This window comes from Rhinoraja longicauda, chromosome 8 (genome assembly GCF_053455715.1).
Source record: "Rhinoraja longicauda isolate Sanriku21f chromosome 8, sRhiLon1.1, whole genome shotgun sequence".
Classification (NCBI taxonomy): Eukaryota; Metazoa; Chordata; class Chondrichthyes; order Rajiformes; family Arhynchobatidae; genus Rhinoraja; species Rhinoraja longicauda.
In genome coordinates this window covers 22,862,038-22,883,564 of record NC_135960.1, presented here as the reverse complement: position 1 = coordinate 22,883,564, position 21,527 = coordinate 22,862,038, and the positions used below count along the sequence as shown (strand labels likewise).

The 21,527-nt window shown below is 41.5% G+C and overlaps 1 protein-coding gene across 4 annotated transcripts in view; it reads left to right on the top strand.

Moving 5' to 3' along the window:
* The window catches only part of thsd7ba (thrombospondin, type I, domain containing 7Ba), a 681,502-nt gene that overhangs the window by 349,018 nt on the left and 310,957 nt on the right, over positions 1-21,527 (top strand). The gene's annotated exons all lie outside the window — the stretch shown is intronic.

The following is a 21,527-nucleotide window of genomic DNA, read 5'->3' as shown; positions in this document are numbered from 1 at the left end:
CAAATGATCCGCAATTACATCTTTGATAATTGACTCCAGCATCTTCCCCACCACCGACGTCAGGCTAACTGGTCTATAATTCCCTGCTTTCTCTCTCCCTCCTTTCTTGAAAAGTGGTATAACATTAGCTACCCTCCAATCCACAGGAGCTGATCTAGAATCTATAGAACATTGGAAAATGATCACCAATGTTTCCATGATTTCTAGAGCCACCTCCTTGAGTACCCTGGGATGCAGACCATTAGGCCCTGGGGATTTATCAGCCTTCAGTCCCATCAGTCTACCCAACACCATTTCCTGACATATGAATTTCCTTTAGTTCCTCCATCACCCTAAGCCCCCTGTCCCCTAGTACATCTGGGAGATTGTTTGTGTGTTCCTTAGTGAAGACAGAACCAAAGTATCTGTTCAACTCGTCTGCCATTTCCTTGTTCCCCATAATAAATTCACTCGTTTCTGTCTTCAAGAGATCCATATTTGTCTTAACTAATTTTTTCCTCTTCACATACCGAAATAAGTTTTTACTATCCTCCTTTATATTCTTGGCTAGCTTACCTTCATATTTCATCTTTTCTCCCTGTATTGCCATTTTAGTTAACCTGTTGATCTTCAACAGTTTCCCAATCCTCTGGCTTTCCGCCAATCTTTGCTCTGTTTTACGTCTTCTCTTTTATTTTTATACTGTTCTTGATTTTCCTTGTTTACCACGGTTCCCTCTTACTCCCCTTAGAATCTTTCTTCCTCTTTGGAATGAAATGACCCTGCTTCTTCTGGATTATTCCCAGAAACACCTGCCACTGCTGTTCCACCGTCATCCATGCTAGGGTCCCTTTCCAGTCAACTTTGGCCTACTCCTCCCTCATGCCAACATAGTCCCCTTTGTTCAACTGTAATACTGACACTTCCAATTTTACCTTCTCCCTCTCAAATTGCAGATTAAAACTTATCATATTATGACCTCCTAATGGTTCCTTACCTTGAGTTCCCTTATCAAATCCGGTTCATTATACAACACTAGAATTGCCTTCCTCCTGGTAGGCTCCAGTACAAGCTGCTCTAAGAATCCATTTTTTAGGCACTCTACAAACTCCCTTTCTTGTGGTCCAGTACCAACTTGATTTTCCCAGTCTACCTGCATGCTAAAATCTCCCATAACCACTGTAGCATCACCTTTATTACATGCTAATTTTAACTCCTGATGCAACTTGCACCCTCTCTTCAGGCTACTGTTTGGGGGCCTTTAGATAACTCACATTATGGTCTTTTTACCCTTACAATTTCTGAGTTCTATCCACAATGACGCTACATCTTCTAATTCTATGTCACCCCTCGCAAGGGACTAGATTTCATTCCTTACCAATAGATCCACCCCACCCTCTCTGCCCACCTGTCTGTCTTTTCGATATGACGTATACCCTTGAATATTCAGTTCCCAGCTCCGTTCCTCTTGCAGCCATATCTCTGTAATTCCCAAAACATCATACGTACCAATTTCTAACTTCCACTTTATTTCTTATACTTCGCGCATTCATATATAACACTTTTAATTCGGTATTCACCTCCCCTCTCAAACCGGATCCTATTTTACCTGACCTTACTCTCTTATCCCTTCCTGAACTTTCCACCCCATTAATTCGGGTGTCATTCATAACTGTTCCTGTGCTCTCTTTCACTTTAACTCCATCCTTAAACTCCCAATTTGTCAACTCCTCCCCCTCGGCTTCGGTTGTAAGTTGTCCCTAGTGTATAGGATAGTGCTTATTTACGAGGATATCTGGTCGGTGCGGACTCAGTGGGCCGAAGAACCTGTTTCAATGCTGTATCTCTAAACTAAACTAAATCTCAGTCGTCACTGGATTCTTAAAGAAATGGGTTGTTGACTGAGTTCCGACAAAGACAATTAGGGTTTATTCTAAACTAAAATCTTGGATGAACAAGGAGACTCACTTTCTGCTAAAGTCCATATCCAAGGCTTTCAAGAAGGATGATTCTGCACCAGATAAGAAGACATGATCTCTGGTATGATCTCTGCAAAACACTCTAGGATGCTAGCAGAGACTTCCAAAATAAGCTGAAGGCTCAATTTAATCAAGTGGATGCCAGGCGACTGTTGCCATCAACATCATGGACTGCAAACTAACATTGTGGGGGATCTCTGCCACCAACCATTTTTACTTTGATCGTTTTCTTTATCCTGCTTCTTCTGGTTGGCACCAGTGGTGCAGCTGGTAGATCTGCTGCCTCGCACACCCGGGTTTGATCCTGACCTCGGGTGTTGGCTGTGTGGAATTTGCCCATTTTCCCCGTGACCACATGGGTTTCCTCTGGGTGCTCCGGTTTCCAACCACATCTCAAAGACATGCGGTTTTGTCGGTTAATCAGTCTCTGTAATTAGTCTCTGTAATTAGGTTAATTAGGTTCCTTATGTGTAACATCGAAGCATAGAAACATTGAAAATAAGTGCAGGAGTAGGTCATTGGGCCCTTCGATTCAATATGATCATGGCTGATTTTCCAAAATCAATACTCTGTTCTTACTTTCTCCCCATATCCCTTGATTCCATTGGCCGTAAGAGGTACCGTATATCTAACTCTCTCTTTCTCTCTTGAATATGTGTAGAAAGTGAGATGAAGGTGGGATAGCATAGAGCTAGTGTGAATGGGGTGATCAATGGTCAGCGTGCATTCGGTGGGCTGAGCAGCCTGCTTCCATGCTGTATTTCTGAACTAAAACGACTCCAAAATTCTGACCATAAAATCCTAGGCTACATCACATTTTTCTCCATCTTTGCTCTCCATTTTAAAAATTATCTCTTTACTCCGACAACTCTAGTCATCTCTGTGAATATATTCTGGCTCAATCAGAGTTCATTTCTGATAATTACCTCGATTAACGGTTTCATAAACATTCTTTATTTTGGGAGAAAGTTCTGTGAAACAAATACGGCTCCAAAACAAGATGATGTGTTTTGATACAATTTATAGTCAGATGTCTGTTTGCCAACTAAATAATCCTTTGCAGGATGTTTTTCATTGAGAAAATGAACCTTGAATGATTCCATGTTACATTAGCGAATCAGGTCCCAAGGAAGTAATAGAATTAGCAACGTGCTATTTTAACATAATTTTTTAGACTATTTCTTTCTGGTCACAGAGTACCAGCTACTTAAAAATTTAATGGAGTATTTTCCACTGGTGTTACCTTGGCTGCTTTCCAACTCCAGGGTTTCCGGCAGGTGTGTGTGACAGCCAAATTGGGGCTTCAAAATGAGCTCAGATATGACAATTGGAATTCACAACAAAACGTATTTGGTGCAATTTATGCCATGGCAATGCTGTGCACTTGGGCACCCACTGGTTTACTGGTGTGTGCAGATGTGCTAATAGATGCCAATTGGAGAGTTAAATTTTAAGTATCTCGGGGGCAGCGGAATCAATTGTGAGCTGATTCAATTTCACCCACAAACAGGCATATATTAATGTTTTTTTTAATTTAATGGAAGAATTGATATCTCTTCAACTGTTCCTGCTGCAGCTGAGGATAAGCTGTGGGTGGCACGGCAGTGCAGCGGTAGAGTTGGTGCATTACAGTGCCAGAGACCCAGGTTTAATCCTGACAATGGGTGCTGTTCGTACAGAGTTTGTACGCTCTCCCTGTGACCACATGGGTTTTCTCCAGGTGCTCCAGTTACCTCCCACATCCCAAAGATGGACAGGTTTGTGGGTTAATTAGCTTGGCAAATTGTCCCTCGTGTATAGGATAGAACTAATGTATGGGTTATCGTTAGGCCGAAGGGCCTGTTTCCGCACTCTATCTCTAAACTAAAATAAAAACCAATTTAAGTCTGGGAACTGAAGACTTAAAAAAGAAATTTGTCGCTCTTCCCTGAGGTTAGTCTCTTAAACACAAGAGGTGGGGTGAGAGGCCCCCTTTTGGGAACCTGCCAACTTGGCAGATCTGAAAAATCCTAAACATAAGTTATAGGAGCAAAATTAGGCCATTTGGCCCATCAAGTCTACTCCACCATTCAATCACGGCTGATCTATCTTTCCCTCTCAACCCCACTAAGGTCAGGGCATGCAATATTGCTCATTTCCTATCTGAGTAGTGGCTGTGTAGGAGTGGGAGTAAAATAAATCCCAAAATGTGTTCAATCAATATGAGGTTGGTCAACTGACAGGAAGGATTCATCAGCAGCCCTAATGTTCCGATGATTACTTTGTTCACAGTTTTCAAAATTCCATTGGAAACAACATGCAACATATGATCTGATATTAAACGTCAGATGTTGTCAATAAATTTAAGTAAAACTCTGATTATCCACTAGCCAGAATTCCTGCTGGTTCAGCCGTAAGCTCACTGGGTACCTATTCCTGTGCTCACTTCATCACACTGGTACCTACACTCTATCACACTGAGGCCTGTTACCTATACTCCCTTAATCACACTGACCCTGGTACCTACACACCCTTAATCACACTGAGGCCTGTTACCTACACTATCACACTGCGGCCTAGTACCTGCACTCACTTGATCACACTGGGGCCTGATATCTACACTAACAGGTGCCTGGTGCCTGCACTCACTTTATCCCATTAAGATCTAGGATCTCCTGCTCTCATTGACATGTGGCCCCGTTTCCACATTCTCACTAATATGCTGGTATGTTGTTTCCTGCATCGTTTTAACCTACTGGTGCTCTAGTTCCCACCCTGTTTTTAAACTCACCAAGGCCACAATTGTCATGCTCCCTTGAACCCTACCCGGTTCACTGGAAAATACACTACTGTGCCGTGAATGTGGAATAGATGTGTGTTGGAGTATATATTGGAATAACATCAAATAGCCCGGAAAAATTTCCAGCCAGTACCACCAAAGTCCCGAACATGCCTGACCAACAATTATAATCACCATGTTTAAAAAAACTCATAAAGGTGCCGTTTTAGACAACAGAGTGGCCTACGGATTTCTTATTGAAGATTTGTGGTTGATTTAAATGATTCTTTCTGCTGTATTATATCAGCATGCCATCTGCTAGGCAGTTTTGAATCAGTCATAAGTCAGATGCATAATAAGGGCTTCATATACTCAATCACTCATGCTTGAGTACATGTTCTGTAGGGGAATTGTGAATACAAAATAACTGCTTAACTAGTAGATTTTCAATGCCATTGTTCATTGTGAGTTGCAGGATATTCTCTGCCTTTTCTGTTTGTATTCTCTGTATTGTTGCAATGTTAATTTGTGATTTATTTTGAATTTTCATGATGTCATGTGGTTGTCCATTGATTTATGCTCCAAGGTCTAGGCCTCTGGACTGTGTTCCTGCTTCTTATTATCTATTTACATTACATTATATTGCCTTTCATATTCATTTTTCCTCCATGACATTAATTTACTTACATAACTTGGTCCTTTCGTTTTGCCTTGACCGACCCACTATTGACTGCCTCTTCAACCATTTAGTTCTATTTGCAATGTGCTTTGTATGTAGCTCCCACTTCTGATCTTTGTTGTTGAGATTTTTTGTTTGCAACCCTTTATTTCTCAGTGCCACACTTTGACAAATGTCAGTGATGTGTGTTCGTACCATATCACATTACGCCAGCAGTTGAGCCTCCTAAGTCCAAACTCTTTGTTTAGTGTAGGAAGGAACTGCAGATGCTGGTTTAAACCAAAGATAGACACAAAAAGCTGGAATAACAGGCAGCATCTCTGGAGAGAAGGTGTGGGTGACGTTTCGTGTCGAGACCCTTTTTCAGGCTTTGTTTAGCACTTTTCACCATCCTAGATGTGTATCATTAACTGTGTCTGCCTCAATATCATCCTTCAGTGATTTTGCTCAACATTACAGGTGGCCCCTAGTCTACGAACATCCAAACAAGCATTTGGGTGACTAGAGGGATGGATTTGCTGGCTGAGGGGGCTGCAGTGCAACAGTTCTTAATACAAGCTGGAATTTTGCCCCATCAAACCGAAGAAAAATACAATACAGTTAAAATGTCCATTTTGTGAATCCTATTTAGAAACACACCATCCTCACCATTACTTCCATTTAAAATCTCATTTGCAGTAAAATCATAAAGAAATATCACTATTAATCATTATTAGCCTGAGAAAGGCTGAATTTGTTAATATCAGCTTTATTATTAAGAATGGCAAAATGGTACTTAACTGCTTATCCAGACTTTCTATTCCTATGGGACTACTCTAATCTGCAGGCATCTTCTGCATCTGGGAACTCGATTTGCAGCCATATTTCAGACGCGAACTGCTCAGGTTATGAACAGTTCACAGAAACGGAACTCTGCTTTGGACAAGGAGGACCTGTATTGTTAACCTGCTGACTATATTTCCTTAATCTTTGGGATTCCTGTATTATACCAGAAGCACTACCATTTACCATCCTCACAGTTCAATTACCTTTTCTTGTACTCCATATTACCAAATTTTAAGATATCTTACATCTTAACTCAAGTATTCCCTCCTTCATTTTTATTTTTACCTTTTAAAAAACAAATACAAAGTACTCAATTCATACTTTTTATAGCTCGCTCAGGATCTACATGCAAGTGCCATTTTTGTCCTTTCAGAGCCCCACTCCTCCATAATACCACCGTTTTACTATTTATATATCTTTTGAACACTTTTGGATTTTCATATATGTCTTCAATTAATCTTTCTTCATGTATTCTCTTTACTCCTTTTACAAACCCTTCAGAATCTTTTGAAATCAGTCTGGTTTTCATTAGTATTTACACCTGTACATTTATCTTAAGCAGACTTATTTTTCTTTTTTTTCTGAAAATAAGAACGCAGGTACAGCAGACAATGAAGAAAGCTAATGTCATCTTGGCCTTCATTGCGAGAGGATTCGAGTTTAGGAGCAAGGATGTCCTTCTGCAGTTGTACAGGGCCCAGGTGAGACCGCACCTGGAGTATTGTGTGCAGGTTTGGTCTCCTAATTTGAGGAAGGACATTCTTGCTGTTGAGGGAGTGCAGCATATGTTCACCAGGTTCATTTTCGGGATGGCGGGACTGACATATGATGAAAGAATGAGTCGTCTAGGCTTGTATTTACTGGAATTTAGAAGGACGAGAGGGTATCTTATAGAAACATAAAATTCTTAAAGGATTGGACAGGCTAGATGCAAGGAAAATGTTCCTAATGTTTGGAGAGTCCAGAACCAGGGGTCACAATTTAAGAATAAAGGTAGGCCATTTAGGACTGAGATGAGTAAAAACTTTTTTACCCATAGAGTTGTGAATCTGTGGAATTCTCTGCCACAGAAGGCAGTGGAGGCCAATTCACTGGATGTTTTCAAGGGAGAGTTAGATTTAGCTCTTTGGGCTAAAGGAATCAAGGGATATGGGGAAAAAGCAGGAACGGGGTACTGATTTTGGATGATCAGCCATGATTCATTGCTTCAGTTGGCCTCTATGAACCGTTCGTAGCGAGCCATAGCATTTTCCCTTGCCTGAGCTCCTCCCCTCTCCTCTTCCTCTTCGTTTCTCCTCCTCCAGCACCTGGAAGCGATTCACCACCTCTGCTGTGTATTGGGCCTGTGGATCTGGTCGAGAGGAAATCAACTTCCAGTCCACATTTTCTTGGGGCCTTTAGATTTAGGCTGCCTCAGGCTAAGCATCACTCGCATTGTTGCCACTTGGTGATCTGAGCTCATGGTCTCAAAAGTGCTGTACGCTTCAGCGTCCATGACACTGTTGCGCCATTTGCATCGCACCATGATATAATCTAGCTGGCGCTTTTCTTCTGCGCTGATGTGTCCACAGCTTTCCTCGTCGTTTCTTGAACATGGTGATGACTGTTAGGACACTATACTCCTGGAGAAAGCTGGCTCGGTGTTGACCCTTCCGGTTAGCATCACCAGTGTGATAGGTGTAACAGACATCCTCCGGTCCAAGGTGAGCATTGAAATCCCCAAGCACAGCCAGAAAATTGTGTGCAGGTACTCGCTCCATCGCAACTTGGAGGACAGAGTAGAATTGTTCCACTTCGGCCTCAGGGCTGCTGTTGTGAGGGGAGTAGCATACTATGACAGTGGTGACAGGGTTACCACTAAACCCAGCAATAAGGTCTTGAGGATTGACAGAGTGGACACTCTGAAGCAATGAAGAGTCTACCCAAAGTGAAGCGTGTGAAGAGAAGTCGCAACTCTGAGCTGAAGTTGTTGCAGCACGGAAAGTAGTTGTTGAATGCCAAGAGGCCTATACTAGGAGCAGGAATGAGCAGTTCAAGGAGGACCTGAAGGCAGCCAAATCCCAACTCTTTGAGGTGTATGACAAACTGAATGAGGAAGAGGTTGCGAGAAAGATAGAGGGAGTAGAAGCTGCCAACGATGGCAAGCGGTATAGCGAGGCATGGAGGGTCGTGAACGAGATCAGTAGCAGGAGGAAGGTCAAGTCAGGTCAAGTCAGGTCAAGTCAGGTCAAGTCAACGGGAACTCTCCAGAGGATCGAATCAACACGTGGTTCATCCACTTCAAGAACATCCTTGGTTCACCTCCAACTGTCACTGAGGAAGATGAGAAGATTGAGACTGTCCTCATGGACGTACAGATTAATGACGACCCCTTTACCTTGGAAGAGCTGCGAAAAGTGAAGACCTCGCTGAAGCAAGGAAGAGTCCAGGCCCTGATAACATCCCTCCAGAGGTGTTGAAAAACTGTGAGCTCGACGACATCATGCTTAAGTTCTGCAACACAGTGCTAAAGACGAATGACAAGCCAACAAAATGGTCACAATCCAACATCGTCCCCGTCCCCAAATCTGGGAGCCTGAACAAGACCGACAATATTGTGGCATCAGCCTGACATGTGTCTTGGCCAAGGTCTACAACCGCATGATTCCCAGCCGGATTAGGGCTGCTATCGACCCGAAGCAACATTACAATCAAAATGGCTTCAGAGAGAAGAGGAACATGGTCACACAGATCCTTGGCCTCCGAAGAATCATTGAGGAAGTGAAGAATAACAACCTGCTGGTCGCCCTAACCTTCATTTACTTCAAGAAGGCATTTGACTCGATTCATCGATGCAAAATGATGAGGATTTTGAAGGCTTATGGTATCCCTCCTCATCTCCTGAGAGCCATTGAGGATATGGACTTGGGCACCATGGCCAAGGTTGTCACCCCGGATGGCGAGAGCAAAGTGTTCGAAATCCTCGCGGGGGTCTAACAGGGAGACACGCTGGCACACTTTCACTTTGTCATTGTCCTTGATTATGCAATGAGGCAGGCGCTCAAGGAACACGAGGACCTCGGCTTCACAATCACCCCAAGGCATTCGAGAAGAATCGGGTAAGTCAACTTGTCAGACCTCGACTTCGCTGATGACATCGTTCTGCTGTCAGACCAAATTGGGGAGGCACAAGAGCTACTCGGCAGGGTCGAGATGGAGTGCGAGAAAATGGGCCTCCACCTCAATGCCAAGAAGGCAGAGTATGTGGCGTTCAATGGTGGTTATCATGAGCCTCGAAAGACCAGTGGCGGTGCATCTCTCAAGAAAGTGGAGGACTTCAAGTAACTGGGAGCGAGGATGCAGAGCTCAGAGAATGACATCAAGGTCCGGAAAGCGCTTGCATGGAAAGCCCTCAATAACATGGGGAAAATCAGGACATCTCGGATGTCTAAGGGTCTCAAACTGAGATTCTTCCATGCAACTGTAGAGACAATATTATTGTATGGGTGTGAGGCATGGACTCTCACTCGAGCACTGTCCAAGTCTCTCGATGGTATCTACACCCCAATGCTCAGAAAGGTTCAAAATGTCAGTTGGAGAGACCACCGCACTAACGCCCAGCTCTATGGGGAGATTCCACCTCTGACCGAGAAGATCAGGTTGAGAAGGATGAGGCTTGCTGGTCATTGGCACCGTCATCCAGAAATACCAGCAAAGAAGGTTGTGCTGTGGGAACCCACCCCTGGAAGACGGAACCCGGGACGACCAAACAAGAAGATGCTGAAGACGTTGATGGAAGACACATATGTAGAGACAAAAGAAGAGCTTGTCAGCTGTATGGAGGACTGAGATGTGTGGTGCGTCCGTCACCGTGCCCGTCGGAAACCAGCACCACTGTGTTGCTAATGTTTGCGATGATCTTACTTAATTAATTAATTAAAGCCATAATCATATTGAATGGTAGTGTTGGCTCGAAGGTCCGAATGGCCTACTCCTGCACCTATTTTCTATGTTTCTATGAAGGGGGGAGGGGAAGACAATGGGGACCTGGGATGGGGGACAGTGTGAGAACAAAGGGGGATCTGGTGTGGGGGTGGGGGGAACTCCAGTTTAGAATCTTCTGCAAGTCTGTGTTCGTTTGTTGTTTGTTCATTTGTTCCAGTGAAGTTGCTCTGCACGTGGCAGCCAGCCAACAGTTGCTTGTCTTTTTCATTTTGTTTTCACTTTTAATTTCAAGTTTTTCATGTATCTTGTATGTTGTGATTTTTGGCAGGCCAATTTCCCTCCAGAGATGAATAAAGTTTTATCGTATCATATTGTATCGTATGTTTCTATGTTTTTCTGCTGTTCAGGGAGCTCTAAATTTTATTGTTTTTTCTTTGCCCCTCATGGGAATATGTCCCAACTGTACTGAAACATTCAGAAGAAGACACATGCTACGTTATAATTCTGCCTGCCATGCGCTTAATTACTAATCTACTTTTATTCTATTGAGATTGACCACAACCCAGTTCATAATTTTTACTTTGGATTGGTTCTCCTTTTCAATAGAAAACTTAAATCTTCTGCTCTACTCATTATCTCTGTAATGATCCTCTTCTGAAACTTGGTTCACTTGACCATCTCTTCCCCAAAACTAAGAGGCATTGTTGAATCTAGGGTGAAATGAAGATGGTGGGTCTCGCTGGAACTCTGCATTCTCAGGTCCATGAGAGTGACTGTACTGAGCCCCTGACAGGCTTTGAAAGAATGTAATCCTCTCAAAACTGTCATGTATTTTTGAAGACATTTAAACATGATTAAAATGGAAGTAAGTTGTTGGGAATAAAAGGAAATACAGTTAAATTAGTTACATATAATTAAAAGCTGGAGCAAAATAATTATAAAGAAACCTTTACCTTTCCTTTCTGCATACTTACAATCCTCATTAAAATTAGTGGAATCTCAGATCTCCGGCAAGACTTGAGATCCAAACGATGATTTCCCAATTTAATGCTGGGAAACCTCAGTGAAAGTGCTGGCAAAGGCGCAGAGTGACAGATTTGATTCCCTAAATCTGTCCGCATGTTCCAGCCTCTCAGTGATGCATAGGAAAGAAATGCAGATGCTGGTTTACACCGAAGATAGACACAAATGCTGGAGTAACTCAGGGGAACAGGCAGCGTCTCTGGAGAGAAGGAATGGGTGACATTTCAGGTCGAAACCCTTCTTCAGACCCTTCCTCGGACTTGAGTCTGAAGAAGGGTCTCGACCTGAAACATCACCCATTCCTTCTCTCCGGAGATACTGCCTGTCCAGTTGAGTTACTACAGCATTTTGTTTCTATATCTCAGTGTCTGCATGTATGCCTCGGACTTCAGTTTGATTGGCTAAATGATGGCAGTTCTGCTCAGAATTCTCAGCAAGATTCAGACGTTTTTTTTTGCTTCGTGTCTGCTTTACTCATACATCTCTAAAGCCCTTCAGATATTTTTCTATCTTACAGTGTTAAATAATTAATGTTACTCCCTCTGTGAACTCTAGCTAGTAATGTGTTCCTGAACTACCTTTGAACAGCAGCCCAGTGTTCACAAGCAGAAAGACACTAGCCTCTGTTTAGCTCAGTAAAACTCATTAAGAATGATCCAAGTTTCTTTGTGGGTTTTATTCCAAGACTTAAAGTTCAGAATAAGGTTCCTTAACGTTCTTTTTAGATTTGGAAGAGAATTACAAATCTCTAATTGTGTAGAAATAAAAAAGCTTTCTGTGGGAAAGGTTAAAGAAGATGGAATGACTCATGGAATATTTAAAAGGAAAGAACATGTCTTTCCTTTTAAATATTCCAGTCACTGATTATCATAACTTTTAATACATTTCAGAGGCAAGATTAATATATTTGGATAGATGGAGCTGCAAGGTGCAATTTTAAAATTTACACAATATAGTGTGCGAGCTGAGAGTCTAATAGAATCAAAAGGAGTAAAAATGAAATGCAAAATTTAGAAAATAAATCAAGTCAGTCAGTTAATGCTTGCCTGTAATGATTTTTGTTAAGATAAAATTTGTTGGTCATGACTTTTCCCTCATTGTAGCAAATTAAGTTAAATATAAAGTATGAAAGAGATGTTTAATAAAAATATAAGTGAGTAGAATGTATTATGTGTTCTCAGAAATCCGAGCTGTATGTATTGTATGTAATTTATGGTAATTTATGCTCCACATAATTTGCTTGTAGCATGTTAAAAGCACTTTAAACTTGGAGAACAAAGATTAACTACAAATGGTTTTGAATTTTGCTTTATTAGCATTTTTAGTCCACAGGCATGAAGTATGAAATATTTTTGAACTGTCACAATCAATTTTTAAAATCTGCAGAGTTCCACTTTCAATAACGAAAGGACTTGCAGACATATGAAACCAAACCATGGTGGGAGACAGAAGGACAAAAGTTTTGGAATGAAAATAGTAAATGCCAGGAACACTCAGCAGGTCAAACAGTATTTGTGGAGAGAGCAAAAGAGCTGATACTTACTTCAGAACATTTCAAGATTCAAGATTCAAGATAGCTTTATTTGTCATCCAATATTGGACGAAATTCAGTCACCCACAGTCCAACAATAAAAGCATTAAATAGGCATTAAAATTACACAACCCCAAAAACACACAAAAAAAGAAACATCCATCAAAGAAACATCCATCACAGTGAGTCTCCTCCAGTCCTCTCCTCACTGTGATGGAAGGCCACAATGTCTTTCCCTTCTCCTGCCGTCCTCTCCCGCGGCCAGGTTGTTGTGGTTGGAGGCCGCGCCGGACGGTCCGCAGCGGCCCGAGCCTAAGGCGAGTCGCAGCCGCTCCCGCAGCCTCCGAAGAAGGCCGGCTCCGCTGATGATAAGTCCGATCCGGGGCGGGCGAACACGCTGCTGCTATTGCTGCACGTCGGGGCGGTCGTGGATGTTGCCTTACCTATTGGTCCAATCCTGTAATTGGTAGAGGATTTCTACCAATTAATATTGTAATTTCAGGTTTCCAGATTTAGCAGTGCTTTTCTTTCGGAGCCAAATTTTGGAGCCAGAAAGGTTAATTTTAATTCCCTTTATTTGCTGATAACTGTCTCATGGTGAGCCTAGTAGACAAACAAACTATAGCTGGACAAGGGTCTTAACCCAAAACGTCACCCATTCCTTCTCTCCAGAGGTTGCATGTCCTGCTGAGTTACTCCAGAATTTTAAGTCTATCTTCAGCCAAACTAACTTTTGGTTTTCCGACTTTATTTTGTAGGGGTCAATCACTGTGTTCCTCAAACAACCCACCTACTTCTGGTGATATTAATTTTTTTTAACACAGTAATGGAACTTGGCCTGAACTTCAGCTCACTTGCCGGTTGAGCAAGGTCCTGCTGTAATTTTTGATAACCCTCTTCACTGTTTATTATACCACCTACTTTAGTTTCATCTGCAAACTTACTAATCATGCCTTGCACATTCTCATCTCAATCATTAACATAAACCACAAATAGCAACAGGGGCCAGCACCAATCCCTGAGGTACACCAATAGTCAAAGGCCTCCAGGCCAAAAAAAAACCTTTCACCACTACTGTCTGTTTGCTTCCACAAAGCCAATTTTGTATCCAGACACCTTGCTCTTTCTGGATGCCGTACAATCTAACCTTCCAGAGCAGCCTACCATGCAGAATCTCATCAAAGACCTTACTGAAGTCCATATAGACAACATCTACACCTAATGGTGCAACAGTAGAGTTGGCCCTAATCTCTCTCTAACCCTCTTTCCGTTAATGTACATACAATAACTTTGAATTCTCCTTAATCAGAGCTATTTCTTGTTCTCTTTTTGTCCTCCTGATTTGTATTGTAACTATGCACCTTAGTCCCCTAGACTCATCCAGGGATACACGTGATCACAGCGGCAATACCTGGCCTATGCCTCCTTCCTCTTCCTGACCAGTCATCCAGGCTTCCTTACTCCCATCTGGCTTGCTCTTCATTTTAACAGGAACATGCTTGCTAAAGGTGTTAGTGGGAATGCAGGAGATGCTAGGATGAAGATGGTGAGGGAGGTAGTGTTAACAGGGGGATGGGTACCAGCGTATCTTCTGGGAGGGACAGAGACAATGGTGATGGGCATGTGTAGGAATGAAGAAGGAAATGTGTCTCTTTAGATGTTAAGGATGCTAAGGAGGAAAGAGTGTCTTTGTTACATTTGATCATGATATCTAATCACTATTAATTGAGAACGAAGAGTAATGCAATATTTGGTCAGCAATTCTGCAATGTTTCTCGATAGAAGATTAAACCCAAATTTATTTTCTTGAGCTCTTTTAATTTAAGTTTAACCATTCATGATGTAAAATCCTTTAGAACATGAATCAGAATTCACCATTTTTAATGTAAAAGATTGAAACTTTCTGGTAGACCATATGCTTGAATGCCCAGGCAATTTGTCATTGCTGGATATATTCAAAGAGTTTGCCGCAGATTGAAGACGTGCACAATTTGAAACTTGCTGCCTTTAATCCCCTTAACCCTGCCTGAATGAAATTGCATCAACCCTGCCTGAATGAAATGGCTGTTCTTTCCTAGATACTGAGCATTTTACATGATGTATACATTCCAATCTTTCATACCCACATAAATCATTCTGTAGAATTACCGTTTTATCTTAAAAAAGGTATTGATTACTTATTGTGCCTTTGTGTTTCTTTACAGCAGTCTGGTTATTGGTTAGATTTTGTGGTACAATCGTACTTCAGTTTCATTATCATGAAATCTTTTGTATGGTCTACTTGTTCATAACTATCCTTGTGACATGAGATAAACTCAAAATAATAGCCACTGTCGATTGGATGAAAAAGATATTGTAGTCTATCTAATTCACCTAATGTCCAGAATTACTTCCATTGGTCTGGTAAATAATTTCTTATCCAATTCTGGTCAGACACCAACAGACAGTACGAGTTACTTCTACATCATTTAATGTTTCCAGTTGTCTAATCTTGATCAAAGTTCCTCATAATTTTGAATACATATTAAATTTTTCAACTTTCATTGTGTGGGTGTAAAGTTTTATTATTTCTCTTTTCTCTCCTTCTGTTGGCATTCCCGATATCTTCCATCTGACATGGATAGAAAATTGGTTGACAGACAGAAAGCAAAGAGTGGGGATAAATGGGTCCCTTTCAGAATGGCAGGCAGTAACTAGTGGGGTACCGCAAGGTTCGGTGCTGGGACCGCAGCTATTTACAATATACATTAATGACTTGGATGAAGGGATTAAAAGTACCATTAGCAAATTTGCAGATGATACAAAGCTGGGTGGTAGTGTCAACTGTGAGGAAGATGCTATGAGGTTGCAGAGTGACTTGGACAGGTTGTGTGAGTGGGCGGATGCATGGCAGATGCAGTTTAATGTGGATAAGTGTGAGGTTATCCACATTGGTGGTAAGAATAGGAAGACAAGGTATTATCTGAATGATGTCAAGTTAGGAAAAGGGGACGTACAACGAGATCTGGGTGTCCTAGTGCATCAGTCACTGAAAGGAAGCATGCAGGTACAGCAGGCAGTGAAGAAAGCCAATGGAATGTTGGCCTTCATAACAAGGGGAGTTGAGTAAAGGAGCAAAGAGGTCCTTCTGCAGTTGTACAGGGCCCTAGTGAGACCGCACCTGGAGTACTGTGTGCAGTTTTGGTCTCCAAATTTGAGGAAGGATATTCTTGCTATTGAGGGCGTGCAGCGTAGGTTTACTAGGTTAATTTCCGGAATGGCGGGACTGTCATATGTTGAAAGACTGGAGCGAATAGGCTTTTATACACTGGAATTTAGAAGGATGAGAGGGGATTTTATCGAAACGTATAAAAGGGTTGGACATGTTAGAGGCAGGAAACATGTTCCCAATGTTGGGGGAGTCCAGAACAAGGGGCCACAGTTTAAGAATAAGGGGTAGGCCATTTAGAACGGAGATGAGGAAAAACTTTTTCAGTCAGAGAGTTGTGAATCTGTGGAATTCTCTGCCTCAGAAGGCAGTGGAGGCCAATTCTCTGAATGCAATCAAGAGAGAGCTAGATAGAGCTCTTAAGGATAGCGGAGTCAGGGGGTATGGGGAGAACGCAGGAACGGCGTACTAATTGAGAATGATCAGCCATGATCACATTGAATGGCGGTGCTGGCTCGAAGGGCCGAATGGTCGCCTCCTGCACCTATTGTCTATTGTCTATTGTCATTAAAGTCTAAATTGCATTTCTTTGGCAATGTAATCGTCCAAAGTCTGCAAATCAAGTGGATACAGGCTTCTCTCTGTGGCCAATGTTTTGTTTAGGTTTCACATTTACCATTTTGGGTGGTACAGAGCCAGAGACCCGGGTTCGATCCTGACTACGGGTGCTGTCGGTACGGAGTTTGCATGTTATCCCTGTGACCGTGTGGGTTTTCTCTGAGCTCTTCAGTTTCCTCCCACACTCCAAAGACGTACAGGTTTGTAGATCAATTGGGTTGGTATAAATGTAAATCCCTAGTGTATTTGTAGGATAGTTTTAATGTGCAGCGGCGTGGACTCGGTGGGCTGAAGGGCCTGTTTCTACGCTGTATCTCTAAAACTAAAGCTAAAACTTGTTCCCAACCTTGGCTACAATTTGTTCAATCTAGAATGCTCTATACTTTCCTCCAGCTTTATGCACAATTTCCAATTGTTTTTATATGTTTGTCTTGCTGTGATGGCTCGAAGGGCCAAATGGCCTCCTCTTTTTTGCAACTATTTTCTATGTTTTCTATGTGATTCTGTAATTCCTTTAAAGGTTTGTTCTTGAATGTCTGGCTCTATTTACTTTTGTGCATTACATTTCATTTCATGGTATTAAGTGTTGCATAACTTCTATTTGCTCAGTCTATTGACAGACCTTTTCATTTGTGTGCCTTCCGAATATGTTCCTTCTGTATTAACCCGCACCTTTATTCGTTTTTCTTCATCTTCACACAACAGTCCTAACAAAGTTGTTAGCTGCCTGGAGCTCTCACAACAATCAAAACTTTACTAACAATGCATAAGGAAGCTAAAGTGATCTTGCATGCTAAAATAAGTACTTACATGGAGAAAGGCATTTTTAAAATCAGATCAGAACAACTAAGTCTTTGTATTTAAAATCCCATTTTGACAGCTTTGGCTTGGAGCTAATAGATTAGATAGCAGTTTGGAAGCTGCAGCATGGGAACACCATCAGCTGCAGGCTTCCCTCCAATTATTCACTCCTCTGTCCTGACCTGGTAATATATCACTATTTCTTTATCTAAGACCTGGAACCCCATATCCAATAGCACTGCATGAATACGTTCTTAGGAGCTGCATGGAATGGAATTAAATGTTTTACTTGTCAGGCATCAAGTGTTGGTGAGCTGTCCTTTTAATCATGGTTCCTTGAAGCCACCTTGTTTTAATGGCATGAACAGTCATCTCCACTTATATCTCAGGAGTGCTGGAAAAATGAGGCCCTTCATTTCTATCCCAATGGTTCAGTTGCTTGTTTAAGAAATGGTTGCTTTTTCTAATTAGAAATTGGAGCTTCTTTAATGTTCTGTTTAACATCTCTTGCATCAAAATATAAGGCATGTGTTGGAGATTTGGTTTTCTTATGAAATATTTTCTTCAAAATAATAAAGCAAAGTGGAACTTTCTACATGTGGAGCATTTGCAACATTTACTTGATGATATAATGAGGTGCTGCTTAAATATAGGTCTATGTCTTGCACAATTCCTGACTCGGAATACTAGCTTCTTATTATTACTAAAATGTAAAACGATAAGCTTTAGCAAATGCATACAAAGAAAGTTACCTCCTTTGAAACATATCTGGATCAAATTATTTGTCATGAATGCATGAACTAAATATCTTCAGATTCCAGTCTTAAAGTTAAATATGGATTATTGAATAATAAAACCTATGTGAAAGTTAAATTGTTCAAAATTGCAATCTCATGTCAGTAATCCAATGTAATCTATGGCCCTGAAAAACACTATATGAAGTTTCTGTTGTGTGAACATTTGATAAAATGATGAACAGTCCAATAAGTGCTATTTGGTTCCTAATTACCCCATTTTTTTCTAGATTCATAGAGAGTAGGTTTCTAATTGTGAATATCACAACATTATTTATTTCACTTAATGCTTGTTCTATTGCAATAAGAAAGTTAAGGTTCATGTTGTTTACATCTATTTGAAATAATTTGATTAAAGCAAATAATATGCAATTCTAAATCAGTGCTTTGCACGGCACTATACTGCAAGTGAGCAGAAATTTAGCAATTTAAATTAAACAAATTAGGACATCTTGCAGAGGCGTAATCTGACAAAAATTAAGATGGGTCAAAGGATTTATTAGGAAAGACATGCAAAAACTTAATCAAAGAAGGACAAGAGAGATGGCTGGATTGTTTGGAAAGTCATTCCAGAACCAAAGGCTAGGACAACTGAATCCATAGCTGCCTATGTGGGATGGGAGAAGTACAGAATGCACAAAAGGTCATGCAGGATAAGTTGTAGTTTGCAGGCATGGAGACACTTGCAGGGATAAAGGAGGACAAGAAAATAGAAGAATTCAAATCTGATATTTGCAATTCAAATTTTGCCGGAATATGATGCAATATAACAAAACACTCCTGCTACAAGTTAGGACATAGACAGATGAGTTTAAAGTAATCTTGGGTTTATGCAATGGGGAAGATTAAACATTTATTGGGCAAATATTGGAATAGTCTGGAGATCATTGAAGCCTGCAAAAGCAGCAGGTGGACTGATGTAAGAGAGAAAATGGGTGCTATTGTGGAGGTAGAAGTAGGCTGTCTTGGATGCTGGAAAATATGTAGGGACAGAGACACAGCTGAGGATTGAGAGAAACATTATTTCATCTAGGACAATCACTGGGGGAACGGAGTGGAAGTCAAGTGGAGTGAAAGGGAATGGTGTGGGAAAACTATAATACCTGTGGTCTTCCAACTGTTTATTGGAGGAAAGTTTGTTAATTCATTGTCATCGAGTGATACAGTGTGGAAACAGGTGCTTCGAAGAAAGCCAATGGCATGTTGGCCTTCATTGCGAGAGGATTTGAGTTTAGGAGCAAGGAGGTCCTACTGCAGTTGTACAGGGCCCCGGTGAGACCGCACCTGGAGTATTGTGTGCAATTTTGTTCTCCTAATTTGAGGAAGGACATTATTGCTATTGTGGGAGTACAGCGTAGGTTCACCAGGTTAATTCCCGGGATGGCGGGACTGACGTATGATGAAAGAATGGGTCGACTGGGCTCATACTCATTGGAATTTAGAAGAATGAGTGGGGTCTTATAGAATCATTTAAAATTCTTGGAGGATTGGACAGGGTAGATGCAGGAAAAATCTTCCCGGGGTTGGGGGAGTCCGGAACCAAGGGTTACAGTTTAAGAATAAGGGGTAGGCCATTTAGGACTGAGATGAGGAAAAACAAAGAGTTGTGGACCTGTGGAATTCTCTGCCACAGCAGGCAGTGGAGGCCAATTGATTGAATATTTTCAAGAGATAGTTAGATTTAGCTCTTAGGGCTAGGGGAATCAAGGGATATGGGGATAAAGCCGTAACGGGGTACTGATTTTGAACAATCAGCCATGATCATATTGAATGACGGTGCTGGCTTGGAGCCAAATGGCCTACTCCTGCACCTATTTTCTATGTTTCTATGTTAACATACCAGCCCTCAACAATGGGACTGGTTTGGGAAACCAACAAGACACAAACGTCATCACCACCACTAAAATAAACTATCCAGTTGAACGATCAAATTGCTCGGTTAACTATTGAAACATGAAAGGAACATCAGCCAAGTGGGATGTTTCTAAAAGTGTGCTGACAACAGCTCAGGATATGCATGTCCCTATTAGAGTGAAGGGAAAGGCAGGCAAACGTAAAGAAGCTTGGCTGACAAGAGAAATTAAGGCACTGGTCAAGAATAAGAAGGATGCATGGGACCTGGGATCAAGTGTATCCCTGGGATCAAGTGTATCCCTGGAGGAGTTTTGGGAACTAAGGAGCAAAATAAAAAAGGATATCAGAAGGGCAAAAAAGGGGCCAGGAGATAGGTCTGGCAGACAGTATAATGGGGCAATCCCAAGAGATTTTATAAATACATAAGGGGGAAAAGCGTAATTAGAGAGGGACCCCTCAGGAATCAAAGTGATCAACTCTCTGTGGAGGCACAGGAGGTGGGCAAGGTCCTCAATGAGTATTTCTCCCATGTATTTACCAAGGAGAAAGACAGGAGAACAGAGGAACATGTGGTAGTCAATGGAAGTGTCTTGAGAACAGTCAGTGTTACAGTCGAAGAGGTACTTATTCTTATTCTTGGCCAATGCCTTAATTTCTCTTGTCAGCTAAAGTTTCTTTACGTTTGCCTGCCTTGCCCTTCACTCTAATAGGGACGTGCATATCCTGGGCTGTTGTCAGCACACTTTTAGAAACATCCCACTTGGCTGATGTTCCTTTCATGTTTTAATAGTTAACCGAGCAATCTGATCGTACAACTGGATAGTTTATTTTAGTGGTGGTGGTGGTGGTGACGTTTGTGTCTTGTTGGTTTCCCAAACCAGTGCCATTGTTGAGGGCTGGTATGTAGATGAAAAGAAGAAAGAGACCATGTTTAGACTTTGGGGAAAAGACAGAAGTAATGACGCAGGGTGAAGAGGGAAGCAGTTGCAATGATCTGCCGCCTGCAATTGGAGGTCTAAGAGTGAAACCAAGTAATCACAATATTACTCGGCTTAAAAATTGATGGTGCAGTCAACAGTTTTGAATGCAATGGTTCAATTGAGAATGATAAGGAGGAATACTGAATAATGTACTGGTTGGAATAAAATACAATTTTCATATTGTCAGATCAAAATGATATTTTAAAATTGCTCATTGAAAATGAGTTGAGGCCTTTCATTTTCTCCTAACTGTTGCACAACAGAAGGATCATCGCTCTGTCAGATCATGTGCCTAAGGCTATAATTTATAAATCTGGCTGACTAAAGATGCAGCAAATTAAATACCAGCTAAAGATCAGCATAGCTGACTTCACCAAGATTGCATAATGTTTAATTTACACCTCCTGAGATATAAAACGAGCAATTGTAATTTTCCTAAATCTAGAACAGTATTTTTTATTTAAGGTTTAATGTCAAAGTTTAGACGATCAGCCACATGGGATAAACAGCCATCCCTCACCCAACGCTTATTGTTGCCCTCACCCAGCAAGCGTGCCCTTCCCACCTGCTATCACCCAATGCCCCACAGGAGCAGATGAATATATTGCTGGCTGGCCAGCAGTTACTTCAATTA